The sequence below is a fragment of the Uranotaenia lowii genome, chromosome 2 (assembly GCF_029784155.1).
Source record: "Uranotaenia lowii strain MFRU-FL chromosome 2, ASM2978415v1, whole genome shotgun sequence".
Lineage (NCBI taxonomy): Eukaryota > Metazoa > Arthropoda > Insecta > Diptera > Culicidae > Uranotaenia > Uranotaenia lowii.
In genome coordinates, this window is record NC_073692.1 from 271,221,327 (window position 1) to 271,238,372 (window position 17,046).

Consider the following 17,046-nt stretch of genomic DNA (forward strand, 5'->3'; position numbering starts at 1 on the left):
TGAGTGATGTAACAGGAAGCTTTCCTGTTTGCGTGGATCGTTCCTTCCACCCCTGATTTACTGAAAATATAATTATTGGTATATGATACATTAGAATCTTCATAAACAGTTGTGAAAATAGTTCAAAGTTTTCAATTTCCAGATAGGAAATGATGGCCCGAGCAGACTTTGATGCCTGAATGCAAACCGGAATCAGAAGTAGCTTCCAATGCCAAACTGATAGCATAATTCAGCGTTGTACTCGATTTGAATTCAAAAATATGTTTCATTAAAGTATTGCGACGAAAACCGGTTTATTAAAAAGTTAAAGCTTAAATCGTATTAAAAACAAACATCCAATTTAGTCATTACCAGCAAAAAGCGGTCTTTATTTTGTGTTGGTTTTTTTTATCAAAATCAAAACCAGGCATCATTATGGTATCATTAATTTTATTTCATCCGAAATATACAGGTTAAGCTTGCAGCGAAAACTGTCAGGCTGGAACTTTTATGTGTATTAAAGTTAACCCAAATTTAATCAGAATTATACACGGCAATGAAAACACAGGAGATGCTTTTATTTGATAATTATTTATTTGAACAATATGACTAAAACTTGAAATAGTAGATAAAATCGTTCAAAAATGCATTTTAAAATGTTTTGCCAAACGCTGAAAATCATTCACTGTAGGGGCCGTTGGAGGCTGGGTCATTCGGCCGAAAGTCATGAGGCCGAAAGCCATTCGGCTAAAGGTCATTCAGCCGATGGACGTTAGGCCGAATGGGCTATCTGGCCTAACAGGCCACTAGGCCGAATGGGCTATCTGGCCGAACAGGCCACTAGGCCGACTGGGTTAGTCGGCCGACGGTTATACAGCCGAATGCTGTTAGGCCGAGAGGACGCAAGGCCGAAAGGATGTTGGGCCGAATGGTCACTAGGCCGAAAGGTCATAAGGCCGAATGGTTATTAGGCCGAATGGTCACTAGGCCGAATGGTCATTAGGCCGAATGGTCGCAAGGCCGAAGGCGGAATGTTCATAAGGCCGAATGGATGCTACGCCAAAAGGTCGTTAGGCCGAATGGTCGTTGGGCCGAATGGCCATAAGGCTGAATGATCGTCATGAACGGTTGCTAGGTCAATGAGAAATCTTTAACACTTGTCTGCATGCTAGGCCAAATGTTCATAAGGCCGAATGGTCATTAGGCCGAATGTTCACAAGGCCGAATGCTTATTACACTGAATGGTTGTATAGCCGAATATAGACGATAGGCCTAATGGTCGCAAAGCCGAGTCCGGCATTGCATTCATTCGGCCTAACTACTTATCGGCCTAACTACTTATCGGCCTAACATGCAAGAAAGTGATAATATGTCTTATTAGACTGGCCCAAATTAGTATGGGATGATTTTTTTAACATTTTCTTCAACGCGGCACCCCCTAGGTTGGTGCATTTAGGTGAAAAAATGACTTTCTGAAAGTTTCAGGTCATTTGGAAGAAGCACGAGCTGGCTCAAATAAATTGAAAATTGTATGGAGATTTTTGGCAAAATGTATGAAAAATCGACATACTTTCACTCTTTGTGTTCTAAAATATGTTTCCAATATGCTAGAAAGCTCAGAATTTCAGGAATTAAAATTCAAACAATTACAAACAAGTTTGTAGAAGATTGTGACGCGATACGAGTTGACTGTGATGAGTTATCCGCAATTGAATGTGTGACTTATTTCGCATTTCATCGATATATCGTGAACGGTGTATGGGCTAATAATCGCACTAACTTGATCGCGTCGTCGCACAATGCAGCAGTTTATAGTTTTCAAACCTTTCTTTCATTTTTTGCAAAAATATTTGTTATATAATAAGCTACAACTTTGCCGAAGACACAAACTTTCTACACGCAGAGAAAACTAGGCTTTTGAAACAAAACAAAAATGATTTTGTTTCAAAACATTCATTTTTTTGAACGTAACTCCTGCTTTATTTGAACCAAAAACTTTTGTTTTTGATTCAAAAAAATAGTTTTTGAAACAAAGAATTAATTCTTTGAACTAAATATTTTTGGATTTTGATTTTAAGCAAATACTTTGATTCTAAATAAATGTTAATTGAGCTTATTTCTTTTGAAACAAAGTCAACTTTTTTTGAACCAAAGGAAAATGTTTCAAACTTGAAGAAATGATTCCTTTAAATAAAAACATCAGCCTTTGATTCTAAAGCTATTTTGATTTGCCTTGCAAGAAGAATACAAAACCGAAAAATCGAATCAAGTTTGGCCGGTCGTGTGAAAATGTAGGTCAGAGTTAGCTATATTAGAAGGATTCTGGATGATGTATGGTACACGCAGAGAAAATTTGGATTTTGATACAAAACAAAACTAACTTTGATTCAAAACATTCAGTTTTTTTAATCAAACTCCTGTTTTCTTTGAATCAATGAATTATCGTTCTGGTTTAAATGAATAATTTTTGAAAGAAAGAATTATTTTTTTGAACTGAATAATTTTGGACTTTGATTTTAAACAAATTCTTTGATTCAAAAGAAATTTGTTCAATTGCACATTTCATTTAAAACAAAGTAAATTTTATTTCAACCAAAGAAAATTGTTTTCAACAGAAAGGAATAATTTCTTTAATTTAAAATTTTAAACTTAGAAGATATTTTGGATTGAGCAAGAACCGAATTTCGAATAAAGTTTGTCCGGTTGTGTTGAAAATCAAAACTAGTGAATCAGAGATAGCTTTAGGAGGATTCAGGATGAAGAATGGTAAGTGTGTGTTAATCCATTAATCAAAAATTGGATGTTTAAGATTTTATATAAACTCTTGCTTTACAGGACCACGGCAGATTCCGCCCCAAATCCAGCGATCTGATTATCCCCGGCCCGATCTTCAGCGATAATCACCAGTTGGATGACCACTAAAGCTAGCAACTGGAGCTGCTTCCGAAAGTCAATTGAGCGGCCCAAGAAGAATGCCCTCAGGCAAAAATTAGGATCGGATGATTCAATTATAGTGAACCAGTGTTAGTGTTAATTCTGTGAATAAAAACGAATTTAAAATGTAAATTATTTCTTTTTATTATTCATAAAATTCCTAATAGGAACTTCGGGACAACAGAAAATATTTCTTCCAATAGGAATAAAAGGAAAATGGTTCAATGAACCAATCCTTTTAAATCTAAATCTAAATTACATTGTAGCCAACGAAAACAACTTTGCATCAAATGGAACTGTTTTTTGTTTCAAAGCATTAATATTTTGATTCAAAGATTTTTCAAAAGAAAAATTCTTTGAAACAAAGGAAAATGCCTTTGAATCAAAGGAATTTTTATTTATCCCAAAATCAAAGGAAAAAATCCTTTGTTTTTGCGGCACTTTCCTTTGAAATAAAAAATCTTTTCGCTGCGTGTAAGTACGTTAATTAAAGAGTGAATATCGAAGATTTTCTATAAGTGATTGCGTTTTTATAGAACCATAGCCGAAGGATGGTTTCCCTGGATGCCTCAACCAAGATAAAAGCTGCGCACGATGACACTGCTCCAAATCCAGCGGTCAGGTCGACGAAAATTTGGACCAGACCGATTTTAGTGAACTACATAGTTTGTGGCCAAGAGTTTCATCTGTTGTAAATAAAAATAAATTTAACATAAAAATTTCTTTCTTTTTATTTTTTGAAATTCCTAATAGGAATTTCAAAACAACAGGAAAAATGTCTTCCAATTGGAATAAATGGAAAATGGTTCAATGAATCAATCTTTTTAAATCTAAATCTAAATAACATTGTGGCGAACGAAAACAACTTTGTATCAAATGAAACTGTTTTTTGTTTCAAAGTATTAAGATTTTGATTCAAAGATTTTTCAAAAGAAAAATTCTTTGAAACAAAGGAAAATGCTTTTGAACCAAAGGAATTTTTATTTATCCCAAAACCAAAGGAAAAAATCCTTTGTTTTTGCGGCACTTTCCTTTGAAATAAAAAACCTTTTCGCTGCGTGTATCTGTAATTCTCATTGTGTGACAATGCGATCAAGTTAGTTCTAATAATCCACCTATACACCGTTCACGATATATCGATGAAATGCGAAATAAATCACACATTCAATTGCAAATAACTCATCATAGTCAACTCGTATCGCATCACAATCTTCTACAAACTTGTTTGTAATTGTTTGAACAACAATTCCTGAAATTCTGAGCTTTCTAGCATACTGGAAACATATTTTATAACACAAAGAGTGAAAGTATGTCGATTTTTCATACATTTTGCCGAAAATCTCCATACAAATTTCAATTCATTTGCGCCAGCTCGTGCTTCTCCCAAATGATCTGAAACTTTCAGAAAGTCATTTTTTCACCTAAATGCACCAACCTAGGGGGTGCCGCGTGGAATATAAGGTTTTTTTTGTTATGGGCCAGTCTAATGTCTTATAGGCCTAGCATAAATTCGGCCCAACGACCATTCGGCCTAGTGGCTATTCGGGCTAACAATCTTCTAGCATCCATTTAGCCTTACGACTCTTCGGCCTTACGACCTTTCGGCCTTACGACCATTCGGCCTAGTGACCATTCGGCCTTATGACCATTTGGCCTAATGACCATTCGGCCTATCGTCCATTCAGCCTAAATTCGGCTAAATAACCTTCGGCCTAATGTCCCCCAGCCTAATTGTCTTTTTAACCCATTCGGCCTAGCGACCTTCGGCGTAACATCTTTCGGCCTATCGGCCTTCGGCCGAATGTTCGGCCCCCTCTAATCCTGACTGGTTTAATTTTTGCCCCGATCAAAGATGTTTTGTTCGCCCGAGTCAACGAGTTAAAGTGAAATACGCCTTTCAAAATTGATTGTAGTGAAAAATCAAAAATATAATGATGGTGAAAATTTAGGAAAAATGTGTACATCATATTGCAGTGCGTACATTATAGATCAAGATGATTTAACGATCATAAGAGCTTATTTTCCGGGGCTCAAAAATTATAATATTTCCATCACTTGAGAACCTAGTTGGTTTTTTTTTACGATTTCTGTAAAAATGATTAGGAGATTTTTTTTTTTTTGCTGAAAAATTAATACTATGGAACTTCTTCGTGAAAATTTATATGAGAAAAAACGTATTTCCTTAGAAAAGAGGGGCTCCCAGTTTTCCCCGGCTGCTCGTTATGCCCTTATCTCCCCTAAAACGACAAAAATAATAGGCAATAATTCAAGAAAATCTCATTGTTGTTATTTTTCTTTTTTTTTTGTCATATTATTTTTTCATTCATGTCTTGTTTTGTTATTTTCGACATTCTTTTTCTTTTTTTCATATTTTTTTTTGTCAAATTTCTTCTTTGATATCTTATAGTCATTTTTGTTCAAATTTTGTGTTTATATGGCTGTTAAAATATTCTAGCATTCCAGCAGTTGCCAGATTGGTTTTTAATACAAAATTTGAAAAAGTCCGGTCCGGCCCGGTTGCCCGGATATTATTGAAAAAGCCCGAATTTTTATCGATGGTTAAAATTTTTGAATTAGCTCAAGAATCTGATAGATTTACCTAATTTGATTTGAGATTATAAAAAGTTTTTTAAGTCCTTTGATGTCTTTTAAAAAAAAACTTATTCTGAATATCTTCAAGTCAAATAAGCCAAAAATGTTAAAGTCAAATATGCGAAAGCCAAATAAGCTAAACCTACCAAACTCCGGAGTATATAAAAATAAATAAATGTTACTCATTGGCAAAAATAAATCAAATTTTCGAAATTAAAATTTAGAGATTAAAATTTTATGCTAGAATCCGATTCTTGCAATCTGGGTCCAAATGTAATGCCATATTCGTTTTCATCCTGGTGGTGCACCGGTAGTGCACCAAGTGCTGTCAAAGCGTTTTTTTTTTATATGAAGATGACAGCAGTTGGTGCACAACCATCTTTCCACCGAATGAAAACGAATATGGCATAAGATTTTAGTTCCAAATTTGGCACTTGAAAAAACTGAAATATTATTAACGTTAAACAATACACCATGAAAATATGAAATTCATTCTGGATTTCTTACGTTAAAATAACATGTTTCTTTTTCAGTAAATATTTTTTATAATAATCAACTCCTTAACTACAATTATGTGGAATTTTTTTAATCAGTTTTTTTTACTCAACAAAACTTGCAAAATGAACTCAAATTCTACTTAAAAATTTTAATTTTCAGCTGATTTGTGAATACACTCAGAAATGAAAAAAATATGAAAATTATTATATTTCAATAACTCCGATATTTCTCTGTCATTAATATCCAGAAATATTAAAAAATAACTATTTCAGATATTTAAATTTATGCATCCGAATAATTTCTTGGCGTGTAATGATCCAATGCATAAAATTTAATAACCGAGAAATTATATATTATTTTCTTCAAACAAACGCTTTGTGCGTTTGAGTCCCAACTAAACGGGTATGAGCACATGCTAGATTCTTCAGTTGCTAAATGCCTTTCAACTTGACTGCATGCAGATTCCATTCTCTGTAAATATTTAACTGAATCATATTTAAAAAGGATGGACTCAATTGCAGTAAGTAATATTACCAGCGAAATGCACATGTTTTTATGCTATGGTCAATTATGCACATTGACCATAGAACATGAACAAAAATCAAACGATTTTCGTTTGGTTTTTCTGTTTATTTCTGCTTTAAGCGTTTGCCTTTACTTTACGGCTCAAACTTTTATTTCTGACCACCAGATGTCGTTCCATAACATTTCTCAATGCATAAATTTTAATCGCAGAAATATTTCCCAGTGAGAAATATCCCAGTAATTACACCATGAGAAATATCCGTGTGCGTAAAGAGGGAGATATGTGAAAATACCTAAAATATAACTGTTTGATATTTTATTTATTTCTGAGTGTACAAACTGACTTTGTTTAAAATTGTAAATTATGAAAACGAATTACATATAAATATTGCAAATCTGTGATGTCTTGTGATTTGAATTCTGCAACATTTCTCGTGATTTAAATTATAGTCATCTTGATATTTTTACCTTGGCAGGGCTGGTAGCGAGTCACTTTTTAGTGACTTGGTCACTTTTTTTGGGTCAGTCACTAAAAAGTCACTTTTTTCGTCGTTTGGTCACTAAAGTCACTATTTTCCGAAAAATGGTCACTTTTATCACCAAAAGTCATTTTTTCACCGATAATAAACCAATGAAAGAGTATATTGAATTGCGCGTGTTAATATTGACGGTAGTAACGGTAAATTACTTGAGCAGTCAGTCAGAAATTTTTTTCGCCTCCGGCGGAATTTCGGCATGAATCACCCTTGGCTTGAGACATTTCGATCTACGACATTATTTGTCGTTCGTGAATTGAAACTAACTTTGATTTGAAAGTTATGGTTTTGGGCCGTAACTGCCAGCTAGCTCAACCGGTACTTACGTGCTCTCAGGGTCGCTCCTAACGATCTCGGGGAGAATTGGGACGACCAATCGCTATTATAACAAAGTGGAACATTCACCGACCAAAACAAGATACTAGGGACTCACTTAAAAGTTATTTAGACGTTTACAAAATTAGAATTCATTTTACTTTTATTTGACTTGCCAGTGGGTTGAAATTCCATCCGTCCAAGCCTTTGGGAATAGCCGGCCAAGCTTACGGTCGTGACGTCTAGAGCAGCGAGGTTCTTTTTCCTAGATTTTGGAGCTGACCAGGAAGATCTTCGGGATCAAAGCACGGGTTCTTCAAAGGGTAGCCGATTCGATGTTTACAGTTGAATCGGTTCCACAGGGGTGGGACCCGTATCAACTTTCAGGAACGTTCAATGTTGGTTGTTACTGTCCGATAGCTCTACCACGTGGGTTGGTTTCCAGTGGTGTAAGGTGGGAGCTATACAACGGAAGCCGTATTGGCGGGCTTCTATCGAGTGTGGCCGGGTTCCAAAATCCGACAAAGCGCCTGGAAGCAGCGGAGCGCTTTTCGGAGCAGTTGGGGATGCTTCAAAATCCCTTCACTTCGACACCATGTGCCAATCACTTCACACCCGATTGTATATTTTTGGTTAGGACACAGTCCAACTTTTTGCGTGGTGTTTCACTTCCAAGACCCGACAACAGTGACCGTCTTCATTATCCCAGACTCCTAAGAACCCTTCCATGGTAGCTCGTAGATTCCTCTCTCAGAGTTTTTCTCTCGCCGTTGAGCAGTTCCGGTATGATATAGTCGAAACCAAGGTTTTTTTTTATATATCTACACACCTTGGTCGACGCAGCTGCTTAGGAATAACTGGCATATTCGACGACTGGTATAAATTTCGGTATTTCAAACTCGAGCGAAGTCAAATAAATAATAAGCTACTTGAATGAATGTAAGTGAGCCAAAACTACCCAAGCAACCAAAAGTCGCGTTTTTACTTAACTCCGAACTCCGAAGTTCACATTTGGCTGAAAAAATGTATTACGGGAACTTCAGGTGACTCTTGTCGCCTAAAAGTTACTCAGGAACTTACATCGCCCTTTGAAAGGTTAATACTACCGATAACGGAACTTCTAAGCGCATTTGATGGAACTTCTTTCAAGAAGGTCGATAACGTTCGCGTAACATTCCAAAACGCACCATTAAGATACTTGAAGGTGTTTTAAAGAACCTATATGGGAATTCTAAGCGACATGTCAAAAATGTTTTTCAAGAAGGTCGATAACGTTCGCGTAACATTCTAAAGCGCACCATTAAGATACTTGAAGGTGTTTTAAAGAACCTATATGGGAATTCTAAGCGACATGTCAAAAATGTCTGTCAATTTCTTGTCATGGTATTTGTTTTGTTTATATCTGTACTGATATATACAAATGGAATTCAAGATTTTTTCGAATTTTTCTTATAAATGTTAAATAAGATATTCGAATAAATTCTTGATGATGCGAATTTTTGTTATGATTCATATTGTGTACTGAAAGTCCTTTGAACGAAATAAGGTTCCTTCAATTGACCAACCCACTCAATCATCTCAAATGACATTAAGTTTAAATACTAATCATTACAGTGGCAATTAGCTATTGCTGGATTGGTCGAGAGGCTGGTGAGTTTCATTGCAACCTAGAGAGCAGCGGTTCAATTCTCTAGGCGTGTAAGCAGCTTTTGTAATCAAAACAATATAATTTAAATCAATGAGATAGACCATGATAGACCGGCAACCTAGCAATCTGACATGTGGTTGTCAGAGCAATCTGTCAATCGGATTTTTTTTTCGGCGCGTAGAAGTTTCTTGACATTCTCTTAGAAGCTGAACAGCGTTCTCCACAGCCACCTAAACGAACTTGAAAGTAGCTTTAAGAACTTAAATTTTGGGCTGATTAGCATTCTCTTCAGACACAAACGAGAGCTGATTAAGCTTCTATGGAACCTTTTTAAGGGAATTCTGGTTGCTTGGGTATTGATAAAGATAAAACTAAACAGAAAAACATGCAATGAACGATGAAATGTTGCCGATTTTGCCAATATAGGAGTGAATCGGTAACAATTCTCCCCCAGTTCGACCAGAAAAATTTCATTTTAAGTGAAATTTTTCGTGCAGTGTTTAAATTATCCAACCCTCATTCAGCTTGCTTCACATCTTTGCTCCTTGGACCATTTTCCTTCTTTTTCCAATTCAGTCGGTCGGTTCCACCAAAATAAGCCCTTCTTGACGGTCCCGCCTATGTGTTTCTATAGACACCCTTTTTTTAGGATTATCCCCTTCGCGCTGTTTCAAACCCATTCAGAACCACGTCTGACTCTACTTATACTTTGCCAATTGCATTACACTTCTCTATTTATGACAGAGAAAGACCTAGCCGTTAACCATTTTCACACCATTCATTCATTCTTTTCCCTTTCATTAGACGCGTCCTCCATAACATTCATTCATATAATCATTCACTCATTCATTCAGTATCCATTTTATTATAAATCTATTCTAGAGACAACCCGAATAGCAAAAACCATGATATAAATATAACCGAACAATGTTTTTCAATTTAACAATGAATTTCAAGGTACTATCTAAATATTTTTCAACTGGTTTTTATTTTGAAATTACCATCATTTTTAAAGTTACCGTGAAGTCTATTGTTGATTTAAAATATTTCATAGTTTTCGAAAATATCAAAAGCAAGGTATAACAATAATTTTCTGTGTTACTGTGTACTTCATGGTTTAATTTAAATCCAAACCAAAACGAACGTTGGTAAACTTTTACTTTTTCCACACATTTATTTTTTTTCGTGTAGTGATTTTAACGCGCGCCATTTTAGCGGAAAAAAACATCTCTTAAACTTTCATCAAATCCGGTGTTTGCGCTCGCGATTGATTCTAATCGGGACACGAAATTGATCTTTACTGATCGGAGGCATCCCAGAAGGTAAGGAATGCGTTGGTGGGGCATTGAAATATCTAACATCCGACGATTCTGTGGTGAGCCGGTACTGAACAATCCTCTTGTAAGGGATCTCTTCGATGCCGATCAATCGGATGAGTATCGGTGGCATAATTGCAATTTTCCCAGGGAACCCAACCCCAGCAGGAGCAGGAGCTGTTGGGACATGGTGGTTTCCAGTCAGCCATCGACGACGACAGCTAGAATGGTATCCGTTCAGCGAGTGACATCACGAGCGAAGGAATCGCAGGTAAGTCTAGATTTCTAACAAGAAACTGTGAAAATCCGTAACAAGGCATTAGCCTAATTAGCGTTTTTTTTTACTAAACAGGTTGATTTTACACATGGAGCCAGGCAATATACAAAGACGATTTCGATTCAGCAAAGTGATCACTTAAAACGGGTTGGCGCTATGCTCACTCCCACATCAACTGGAAATCATTCGTTCGTAGGAATCAATGTTTTCCACGTTCTGGAGCGGGTTCTTGCGGCCTTTGCGTTGCATTCAGAAAGGGAGGCAACAATAGTTACAAACAAGCCTGACAAAATTTCGAGTGTTTGCGTCCGTGAGTGTTTCCCGTAGCAACTAGAAATAGACTTTCTTTGGTCGGAGGTTCAATATACATCCCTCTCAGGAGGTTCCGAGTGCATTAAATGCAAATTGAAGTCATAAAACAAACGCAGCTGCAGCTAAATATATCAATGGAAGATTTGAAGCTGGTAATTGATATTGAATCGAAGATTCGAGAAGTCGCACAGAAACAGGATTACTAAGCCGAGGTGGACCATCAAAATACCAAACATCCGTCGATTATGTGGGGCGCATACGATATCGCCCAAGGATTGCGCTGATGCTGAACGACCTCGTACGGATCTGTTCGATGCTGATCACCGCAGATTTCATCTGTAAATCCTTCCCATCCACAGCAGCACCAGAAGCTGTTGGAACATTCCGTGATACTGGTGCTTTATCAATCGACGACGATGGCTCGAGCGTAACAGGTGAGTTGTCTAAATGTTGATATCTGAATTAAAGTCTCTATCTGTAATCTTAAATCAGAGATCTGAATCTAATCTAAAAATGCGATCCGAATCTGAATCTGAGTTCCAAACATAATCTGCAATTTGTAATCCGAAAAAATATGAATTTGATCCAATCGAAATCTGAATTTGAAAATCGAATCTAGAATCTTTATATGAAATCTTCAACCTAAAATTTGAATCTGATCATGAATCAAAAACTCATTTCTGGATCTGAAATCTGAATTTATCAAACATCCCTATTTCACTTGCAGCTCCTACATCTGAAACGGGACACAAGGTTGCTGAAGGGGATCATCCATTCGAGTACCATGAATGCTTTCTCGACCAAGTGCAATGAAGTTTCGAGCTGTGAAACGCAAACAAGAAAGGAGAATTGAGGGACCATGCACTGAACAACGGCAGCAAGCATTCGTCGGAAGTGTGTAGAATTTTTTCGTAATAATGGTAAGATTTGTGCAGTTCTCATTAAAATTCCTTATTTGAAGACAGAGCCACTGTACTTACAATAAAATTGGTAAGTCGGTTAAAATTGTCGACAACCATATCATTAAGAGGCAAGAACTTCGAAAATAAAATAATATTAGTTAAAAAAATTTCGTTTCGTATGAACCTGCATACTAAAGTTATCCCTTGTTTAAGGAATATTATTCCTGATTGGCCGTGCTTTCAAATAAACGTCATCAAGTTTATTTACGACAAATCATGAATAAAATTCCTTGAAACGAGTGATAACTTGAGCAAACTATTCCAATACATCGAAATTTGAATTATTCATGGTAAACCATGAAATTGTACGGTTTAAACAATATTCATTTACCATAAATTAACCTTGTTTTCCATCTTCATTGAAACAATGAAAATAAACGGAATTGCATGGTTTTATTATGAAAAACTGGAAGCTGTTATAACCATGAACGTCATATTTTTGAGCTTCCGAATGTATGGGAAATCGCCATTTTTTTCATGGTCACGCTGCATAACAATACCCCTTTTTCATGGTTATTTTCGTCAAAACTATGAAATGTATGGTCGAAAACTATGAATTCCAACGTGCATTCACGGTATCGAGGACGATAATAATCATTGTGTAGATCGTATAATTTATGGTTTGTGAATATGGAACTCATGGTTTTTTCACGGTGAAATTCTATTCGGGAATACTTAATTTCTGCCTCAGAGATTTTGTTATTCTACTTAAAGGCTCCAATGCCTTGCCACGTTGGTGACCGACACGTTATTTGAGTCCGGGGCAGAAGCGGGGTCATACCCAAGCAACCAAAAGTCGCGTTTTTACTTAACTCCGAACTCCGAAGTTCACATTTGGCTGAAAAAATGTATTACGGGAACTTCAGGTGACTCTTGTCGCCTAAAAGTTACTCAGGAACTTACATCGCCCTTTGAAAGGTTAATACTACCGATAACGGAACTTCTAAGCGCATTTAATGGAACTTCTTTCAAGAAGGTCGATAACGTTCGCGTAACATTCCAAAACGCACCATTAAGATACTTGAAGGTGTTTTAAAGAACCTATATGGGAAATCTAAGCGACATGTCAAAAATGTTTTTCAAGAAGGTCGATAACGTTCGCGTAACATTCTAAAGCGCACCATTAAGATACTTGAAGGTGTTTTAAAGAACCTATATGGGAATTCTAAGCGACATGTCAAAAATGTTTTTCAAGAAGGTCGATAACGTTCGCGTAACATTCTAAAGCGCACCATTAAGGTACTTGAAGGTGTTTTAAAGAACCTATATGGGAATTCTAAGCGACATGTCAAAAATGTCTGTCAATTTCTTGTCATGGTATTTATTTTGTTTATATCTGTACGGATATATACAAATGGAATTCAAGATTTTTTCGAATTTTTCTTATAAATGTTAAATAAGATATTCGAATAAATTCTTGATGATGCGAATTTTGTTATGATTCATATTGTGTACTGAAAGTCCTTTGAACGAAATAAGGTTCCTTCAATTGACCAGCCCACTCAATCATCTCAAATGACATTAAGTTTAAATACTAATCATTACAGTGGCAATTAGCTATTGCTGGATTGGTCGAGAGGCTGGTGAGTTTCATTGCAACCTAGAGAGCAGCGGTTCAATTCTCTAGGCGTGTAAGCAGCTTTTGTAATCAAAACAATATAATTTAAATCAATGAGATAGACCATGATAGACCGGCAACCTAGCAATCTGACATGTGGTTGTCAGAGCAATCTGTCAATCGGATTTTTTTTTCGGCGCGTAGAAGTTTCTTGACATTCTCTTAGAAGCTGAACAGCGTTCTCTATGTAGAGAATATTGATAATAACATAGAAAAAATATTGTTGATAATTATACACTATTATGGGTTAAAGGTTAGGTTAGCATTAAGGCAATGAGAACTAATTGATATTGGTAACGTTACTACGAAACCGAATATAATCATGTTCTGAATAATTATGTATCACCGTGTCTTGAGATTCCGTTCAGAAATGAATACGTCAAAAGAAAGTGTGTGAGAGAGAGACTCTCGAAGGACCTTTGTTGTTGGATCAAATGGAGAAAACACGCGGCTTTCCGATCTTTCCGTTGCGTAACTCAACAAGAAGAGAGGGTAAACTGTTCATGCGAGAATAAGAGTTCTTCGAAGAATCGAAGGTGGGATTCAGTTTACAAAGAGAGCTATAGAGTGACGGTAGATTTTCTGTCGTAGTGCTGTGATTTGTAGTGAGTTGAACTAGGAAAGAATGTGACGCGGCTAGTTTAAAAAAAAAAGGATGGATATTTCGAGGATGGAAGTTGACCGGTTACGACAATGGCGTGTTCGGTAAGGGTAACCAATGCTCCCTGATTTAAAACGGTATGTGTCTTAAGAAATTTTTATTATGGATTGGTGAAATTTGGTTGGACCAAAAGATGGTATGTACTTTTCAAGATGGTGGCCTCGATAGTCAAAATAAATTTACATTGAACGTGTGCCTGTGTTTTATTTTTTTCGATTGTGTTGCTGCAAAGTGAATATTTCAGAGTTTATCTTATTTTTGGATCGAGCATTGCATCATATCAATCAATTTTACTGCGGAACAAAAATGGAGCAACCATATATTCGAAAGGATTTTGAAATGCTAGGGGAAGTATTGTCGTTAAAAAAAAACATTAATCAGTCTGCTGAGGAAGTGGCAGTCGATTTTTCTTCTTCATTTTTGTTGTGGTAACGCAATCAAACTTACAGTTAAGGTGAATATGGATTTTTTAACAAGTGTTCGAAATACTAATTGAATTTTAAAAAAACCTGGTTTAGTTCCCTTTTTCCGATAAAGTTTAATAAAATAACAAGTAAACGGTATCTCGTTGGGGTTAACTTTAGTCTCAAAAACTATTTTTGATGTAAAATTGGTGTCTGACAGTCTCTTAATCGAAATAAATACTATGCCTCAAAAGGAAGTAGTTTCTTTGGGGTGGAGAAAAATTCGCAAAGCGTTGATTTAAAAAAAAAAAATAAATAAATAACAAAAGCGCTTTCAAGATGAATATTAAGGAGTCAATAAAAAGGATAGTCGAGTTCAATGAAATTAATTTAATCTAGATCAATTAAAAAGCATTTGGATGGATGAAAGATTTTAAATAAGTTTATATACAAATAAAAAATATATAAATTTGTGTAAAAAATATATCTAAGTACCTTTCAACGTAATTTGATAAAATGGTCCAAGGAGAATAAATGCACATTGGAACGATGTTTTTTTTTATTGGTAATTAAGAAACAATGTGGTAAAAAGGTTAAAGTGTTTTGAAATAAATAAAATAGTACTGTTTTGGGGTGAATAATAGTCCCTAACAGGTAAAGTAATTCAAAAGGAAGTAAAATAAAGTCCTGTTTTTGGGTTAATAACAGTCCCAACAGGTTGAGTGAATCAAAGGAAGTTACGTAAAGTCCTGTTTTGGGTGAATAACAGTCCCTAACAGGTAAAGTAATTCAAAAGGAAGTTAATAAAGTCCTGTTTTTGGGTGAATAACAGTCCCAACAGGTTAAGCGAATCAGAATGTAATAGAATAAAGTCCTGTTTTGGGTGAATAACAGTCTCTAACAGGTAAAGTAATTCAAAAGGAAGTAAATAAAGTCCTGTTTTTGGGTGAATAACAGTCCCAACAGGTTGAGTGAATCAGAATGTAGTAGAATAAAGTCCTGTTTTGGGTGAATAACAGTCCCTAACAGGTAAAGTAATTCAAAAGGAAGTAAAATAAAGTCATGTTTTTGGGTGAATAACAGTCCCAACAGGTTGAGCGAATCAGAATGTAGTAGAATAAAGTCCTGTTTTGGGTGAATAACAGTCCCTAACAGGTAAAGTAATTCAAAAAGAAGTAAATAAAGTCCTGTTTTTGGGTGAATAACAGTCCCAACAGGTTGAGCGAATCAGAATGTAGTAGAATAAAGTCCTGTTTTGGGTGAATAACAGTCCCTAACAGGTAAAGTAATTCAAAAGGAAGTAAAATAATGTCCTGTTTTTGGGTGAATAACAGTCCCAACAGGTTGAGTGAATTAAAGGAACTTTAAGCATCCCTGAATGGGGAAAATTAATAAAAAAAAAAACTGGGAAGGTTAAATTCAAAAACAGAAGTTTATTGGAGTATTTTGAAGTCCCAAAAATTGTTGAATATAACTATGAAGGTGAACGACAGTCATATATTGTGTAATCAAAAGAAGAAGAAAGAACTTAGGAATACGAATAAAAATAAAAGTTTTTTTTTTTTGGTAAAAAAAAAAGTTAAAATTAAAAGAGAAAACCATAGATGAAATCAAACTATCATAGTTAAAGAAATGAAACAATGAGAAGGTAATATGATGAGTAATGGAGATGTTATGATTTTCGTTGCTCTGATCTTATCGTTGTTGAGATAAAAAAGAATAAGTAGAAACATTTGAGGTAAAACAGTGTCCGGATGGTAAAGCTCAAGATCAAAGCCAATCATGTAACTTGTGGCGAGCCTATAGTCAAGAACCAGGAAGCATAACTCCAGAGTAAAGAGTTATTTCTTCTAGCTTAAATTTTATTAGCAAGAGTCAAGCGAAAATAGAAAAATCCAGAGTCAAAATAATAAATCCAAATGACAACGTTTAAAAAAGAGTTTAAAAAAAAAATTGAACCACAAGTAAAGAGCTAAGTTAGGTGTCGAAAATAGTTAAACACTAAAATAAGAGAATAGGGTCAAAGTGAAATACTCAAACTGAATATTCAAGAGACAAATCAATAGTCTCTAGTAAGAACTCAATAATCAGGAGTCCAAAGTATAAAAAGTAAAAAAAAAAAAAATGCAAAAGTTCAGATTAAAATTCGAAGAAAAGAAGGTAAAAAGAGAAAGAAGATGAATAACAGGAAAAAAAAAGAAAAAAAATATAAAATGAAAAAAAAGAATAAAATAGAAAAAGGAACAGCGGGAAAATCCTAGATATATGAATAAAAAATAATTAAAATGTTAGAACATGGAGAGATTATAAAATGACTACATTATAAAATGAATCGAGGCATGAAGGATAAAAAAATTATGAGAAAGATAAGATTGGGAGTTTCATTGATAACTATTGCGACTATGATAAATTGTGCAGTAAATGAAAATGATTTAAAAAAAACGGTTAACGATGAAACACTTCTCAACA

The 17,046-nt window shown here is 35.3% G+C and overlaps 1 long non-coding RNA gene across 3 annotated transcripts; it reads left to right on the top strand.

The window, feature by feature from the left end:
- Nucleotides 1–10,201: 10,201 nt before the first annotated feature.
- Nucleotides 10,202–11,968, top strand: LOC129746294 (uncharacterized). 3 transcript variants are annotated; one of them, XR_008737279.1, is made up of 4 exons: nt 10,202–10,349; nt 10,434–10,614; nt 10,696–11,366; nt 11,660–11,968. It is a non-coding gene; the product is annotated as an uncharacterized LOC129746294 (long non-coding RNA). The 3 variants fall into 3 exon arrangements; XR_008737280.1 differs by having other exon boundaries at nt 10,494–10,614; XR_008737278.1 differs by having other exon boundaries at nt 10,202–10,614.
- Nucleotides 11,969–17,046: the final 5,078 nt, after the last annotated feature.